The 6,034-nt window shown below is 37.1% G+C and overlaps 1 long non-coding RNA gene across 1 annotated transcript; it reads right to left on the bottom strand.

Moving 5' to 3' along the window:
- Nucleotides 1-1,229: 1,229 nt before the first annotated feature.
- Nucleotides 1,230-4,768, bottom strand: LOC127953284 (uncharacterized). The gene is made up of 4 exons (XR_008153132.1): nucleotides 4,618-4,768; nucleotides 4,430-4,514; nucleotides 3,621-3,861; nucleotides 1,230-2,450 (listed from the first exon to the last, which is right to left on the bottom strand). It is a non-coding gene; the product is annotated as an uncharacterized LOC127953284 (long non-coding RNA).
- Nucleotides 4,769-6,034: the final 1,266 nt, after the last annotated feature.

Genomic DNA, 6,034 nt, shown 5'->3' with positions numbered 1-6,034 from the left:
CTGATCTGCCGAGACACAATCTTGAAATCAATACCCACCACCGGCTGTGGAACTGAGTAATAATATATTAGCAACTTTTAGAAAACAATCTTGTGTGTGCACTTCTTTCACTTTCCAAAGAGCTCAGAGTGTTGCCCAATGACGCAGTGATTGACAGCTCATGACAATGAGTCGAGCAGCAGAAGAATCCCCTTCCGCTCACCTCTGCCGGACAGAGAAAATCAAAAATCACACACCGAGAGCGAATTTAAAGAATTCCTCAAAGAACTTAGACAATATCTGACTTAGACAATAACAAATCCAAAACAATATAAAATGTATTTACCAACATTGCTTCTCTTATAAGCGTATAAAGCTAAGAAACGGTAATCTATGTGTTTAAAGATTGGTTGCTCTGCTTCATTGTTGCCCGTTATCATAACATGTCATGTAATGAGTGTTTAAAATGTTTCTGATCCTACAAATATTACAGTCAGTAGCACTGCACAAGCTAGTGTTTCACTCCATTGTGTTGCTACAGATGTGCCTTGCTTTGTTCAGCATATAGAAAACCATCTGTTCTTTTTGTTCTTTGCTCTTTTTGTTCAAGGCACTCATGTGTATTTCATTCGGAGTGGTTTGTATCTGTGATTTGTTCCGTTGTTCACTGAATCTCTGCCTGTGTGTTTTGATTATGGTATTGGATTACCTTCATTACTCTGATGGATTCTGATTCCAGTATTATGTTTGTGATTTGGAACATGGACTAAAACACTGTATTTGGATCCTTCAGACTGATTACATCTTGTGTTGTCGCCCATACGTTGAAAAATGGGCCAGTGAGCGAGAGCAGTCAGAGAGAACCGGAATAATTATAAGCCCCAGAGAAATGCTTGACCTTTGATTCTTGAGACACCAAATATTCAGGGTATAATTAGGCGATAAAACATTTGCAGTGCAGCAACCATGTCATCTTAATCCCAAATGGCCGTCATAAATTATTCTCTCTCAATTATTAAAAAATATTAAAAACAGCTTTTTCTCTCTGTGAGACAATTATCATCTGATTATGCTGCAAATGCTATAAAAAATAAATAAAGCCTCCATATTCATCATTATTTGCTAATGTCAGATATCTTTATTATTTTACATGTTTGAGTGCAGAGCTAGCTGGATGAATATTTACTCCTAAAGGTAAAATGCTCCATGCTGTAAGGGGTTTTGTTTATGTACCGCAATAAGACAGATCCTTATTTACACATTAGCAGTCAACAGGTTTAACATTTTATAGTCTTAAAGCAAAACAATCCACCACAATTCGGAAAATAATCAAGCATTGTGATTTATTAGCTTGTCTGTCTAGTGCACATCATTTGAAACATTATAAAGTATTATAAATTAGATTGTCTCACAAGAAGTCTTAGCAGAAATGTTAATGATAAATGCAAAGTTTTGATAGCCTGATGCATAATTAAGGTGGATGCCACATCCAATTACATGACTGGCTCCAATTTATGAAAGAAAAAAAAAATGATGAGCTTAATTAACATTTCCAAATGACTGCAACTATTTTAGGTTCTGGAGTGTCTTGTTAGAGATGCTTTACAGCAAAATTGGGATTGCCTCGTGTTTTTTGAAGTTTGCATCACTGATTCTGTTTTTTTTTTTTCTGTTTAGTACTAAAGTTCTACATAAACAAAGGTGTCTTGGATTATAGAGAACATATTAGTACAAATATATTAACACTACTGTCTTTCAAAATGGAATTAGATACTAGGAAGGTACAGTCACATTAGCAACATTTTGCAGACAAAATTGTCATTGCCTGTTGTCAGCTCATGCAGAATTAATTTTCAAAATAAAACAGCTTTCCGTTGGTCAAACATGATGAATTTGCGTTACCAACTTGAACTGAAATCTGCCTGGGGAAATCTTCTGCTCTCAAGACAACTCCTTACAACTTGGATCCCTATTGAAATGACTTGTCTAGTTCATCTAACAATGATAAATGTGACCGCACCTTAAGTGGTCACTCATGCCAATTTAATTAAATGCCACACTTAATGATTTCACAAAAGATTTATGAATTTATTGTGCTACTTTTTTCATGAATGAGGCCCATAAATCACATAAGAGACTAGATTGTATGACACGGCAGTGTTTTTCAATGATGTTTGTCAGTACTGAATTAAATATACTTTGTGTTTATAAGTTATACTTTGCAATTGACGTTTCCTTTTTGAAATGGATATTTTAGTCAGTTCGTTCTGGGATTACCTTATCTGTGAATGATAAATGCAGTGCTGCATCCTATTTGGAACAGCTTTGGGATTCGTAATGGGGGAAAGCTCATAAATGTTGGAGATCACTAGGTTTTGGAACAGAGCAAATGTCTTTCTTTCCTTTTTAATTTGAGAAGGCCACCACTGGATGAGAGATCTGGAATAAATGGTCCACAAGGAGACTGCGTTCTGAAAAAGGAAGAAAAACAGTAAGTACATGACAAATTCCAACAAGTCACCTTCACGTAATCTCAAATAACAGTGAAGCTGTATAATAATAATACAGCAGAAGTGCTCTGTTTGCTATGTTAACAAGATATACGTGGTGGGCTTTTGAAATAGACTTATAGTCTAATAAAAATTCACACACACACACACACACACACACACACACACACACACACACAAGCTTACACTATAGACATAAGCATACTATTTAATTATACTATTTATTCAAAGTCTAAGTTCTCCTGTTATTATCTGTATAATAGTTTACCATATATTCAGACAGATGGCTCACTAACTCACATTTAATTTTATTTTTTCAGTATATAGATAAACATTAATTTGAAGGTCACTTTAATTAGGATAGCACCAAAGTACAGTTTCTTTGTTTTTGTTTTTTTGTTTTTTTTACCTTGTAATTAGAATTTGTACCGATTTGACTCATCTAACATTTTTTTGTACTTACTTTTTTACTCAAATATTATTATTTGATTAATTTTGAGGAGCCACTGTCTTTCTTGTCTCTTCAGGTAAATGCTTTTACCATGCAAAAGGGGTTTGTATTTATTGAATTATTTGAAATAAAAAAGCATTTTCTGTTGACTGAGACCGCATTTGTTTGATCAAAATTACAGCAAAAATATGTTGTAATATTCTCAGCATCATTAGTCATCACATGATCTTTCAGAAATCATTCTAAAATGCTAATTTGCTGCTCAAGAAACCTTTCTTTTTATTAATATGCAAGATTATTTGAATTATGTTATACAAGATTATTTAATGAATGAAACAGAATTCAAAACAAATCTCGGTTACGCTTTATTTTAAGGTGTCCTTGTTTAATTCTACATTTAAGAAATGAGTAATATTGTTAACTACATGTACTTACTGTATGGTTAGTGTTAGGATTATGGTTTAGCTTATGGTTGCAAGTAATTATGCATAATGTATTATTATAATAGTAAGTACATATGTAACAAGGATGCCTTAAAATAACGATGTTATCCAGATAATTTGGAAATGTCATTGCTGTCACTTTTAATCATTTTAATGTGCCCCTTGCTGAATAATTGCCCCCCCAAACTTTTAAATGGTAGTGCAAAGACATATAAATGAGTCATTCTGAGTACTTACAGACAAACATCCGGATACACATGCCACACATGGCAACCACGCTGGCGATGTTAAGAGCTCGACCGCACTCCGGACTCATCAGACAGTTCTTGGTGCTAATGCAGCATCTGCAGCAGCAGCCCTGCTTGTTATCTGCGGAGCGGCTCTGACTAGTGTTGCTCGTGTGCTGCTCGGTAATAACGTCTTCATAGGATGGCGGTGGTCTCTTGAAATCTTCCTCCATGGCTGGTCTCCTGCAGGCCTGAGGGAGGACGAAACAGTCACGCCGTCACTCACGGATGCGGAGAATCAGTCGATTGTAATTATGCTCCAGTATCTGAGAACAGCCTTTCATTGTCATTAACTGATATGGAAATAAATCAGTGTTCTATGGATCGCATAAGCTTTATCTGAACCATGTTGACATGGAGAATGCAAAAGCCAGAATGTTGTTTTGAAAAATTAGCTAAAAATGTGACAGTGCTCGATTGCTTTTTAGCATGATGATGACTTAAATGGGTGCAACGAGTAACATAGTTGTGAGATGAATGCATTGGTATTAGGCTCAACCCTTTTTTAGCAGAGCTCAAGGGCGAAATGCAAAACCATTCAAAACAAACAGTGAGTTCCTCATTGTCATCTCTTCTCTTACAGACTCACAGCTTAAAGCTCCTAAAGAAGTAGAACAGAGGACGCTTTTACTGAACCAAACTTTTCACACCAAAAAATCAGTTCCAATCAAATAATTTACCCAATGACAAGGCTACAGGCGATGGATATGTCACAGATTACTCAAATGACCAGATAACTTCCATTCCAATTCAATGTACCTTTGTCAAGCGCCTTCAGACGTTTAGAGTCTTCTTTTTTCTTTAATATTCCTCTCTTCTTCAGTCCCACTTCTGTTTTTTTTTTCTTGAAATTGAGAAGAAATTAAAATCCTCAATCACTACACTGCCACAAAAGGAGAAAAGAGCATAGAAACGACATCCTCTGCTTCTCAGATGATCTTGTTTACCTCTTTTGTATCTCCTGTCCTCTTTTCACCTTTTAAAAGTCACCATAAAAAGTCAATTTCTGTAAGTTCTTTCAAATGTGTCCAAGTTGTCTTTCTCGTGATGTTGACAGGGCTGATCTGACGCACGCCTGGGTGGACTCCTAAATATAAATACTGTACCTCTGTGACGGCGCGTTCCACAGGGTGTGCAAATCAAGTTTTTCCTGCCTATCCTCTGAGAGCCAGTCATTCTGGCGCATACCACGTCAAGCAAAGCCTTTGTTATTTTGCATGATTGCACAAGGGGTTTTACTTTTAAATAGATCCTCTAGATACATTTCACAGATGACACTTGTGTAGTTCACATAATCAGTTGTATTTAGCACTTAAATATATACAGTAGTGTACAATACAGTGTATACACAAATTACAGAGGTTGCAAATGATCTACAAATGCACTTTCAATGAACTTCCTCCATGTTTTTCAGTTTCTTGCTGTACATCATGAAGTAGGAATCAGGTCTTCATCCAGTCCATTAGTTAACATTTCATTGATCAGATGATCTAAATCACCTGGCCTTCTTCCAAATGAGAACCTATAGGCAAAGAAATAGAAGAAAGAAAAAATCGGAATAAGTCTTATATATAGTTACTCGTTGTGCTTTTGTAAAATCAACTCTTTGATGGAGATCTACATTTATTTGGCATCTCTCTCTCGCTCTCTTTTGGTAACACAAAAGAGTAGTCACTTTTGCTCAAGTACACATTCAATACAATAAAGTGCATTTCTTCTTCACACACAGGTGATAATGTAAATAAATAATGTAAATGCAAATAATGTAAAGTGTTACTAATGGCCTGGAATAGGCCTAACATTGGAGCCCCAGCAATGTACTAGTTAATATACTCATGGTGGACCTAACACGTGTGCACTACTCATTTAATACTCCACCTACCTTCTCTTGGTTTCAGTGTAGATCTGGGCTGCTCAGTGGTCAGGATGGCAGCGCAGGAGTCAGCAATCGTGGTGCATGTGAAACACAGTGTGTAGCTGCAGTCATCTGGGCAGATGAGACAGCAGCCGTCCAGACAGAACTGACAGCACAGGTTACAGCAGCGGTCCACACAGGGCTCGTCCCGGTGACAGTTGTCCCCACAGCTCTCCTTGCATTCAGGACGAGGGCCAGACATTCCATTGCAGCTCTGTCCCATATCTGCTCGAGTTAAACCGTCTCTGCTGATCACAGCAGCCCTCCGACCAAAGAGAATCCCAAATGTGACATAATAAGTGCGTTCATGAGTGCGTCATTAGGGGACTGCTCATTTTAACCGTACATGCGTTGAAGAAAGAGATGACAGGCTGTGTTTGTTAGCAGTGAGCTTATAAGCCTCAGGGTGGCCCGGGCCACCCCTCCTTCTGTGCTGAGTCAATTATTAG

This window comes from Carassius gibelio, chromosome B3, assembly GCF_023724105.1.
Source record: "Carassius gibelio isolate Cgi1373 ecotype wild population from Czech Republic chromosome B3, carGib1.2-hapl.c, whole genome shotgun sequence".
NCBI classification, from domain to species: domain Eukaryota; kingdom Metazoa; phylum Chordata; class Actinopteri; order Cypriniformes; family Cyprinidae; genus Carassius; species Carassius gibelio.
Note: the sequence above shows the minus strand (reverse complement) of the source record. Positions and strands in the feature narration are given on the sequence as shown.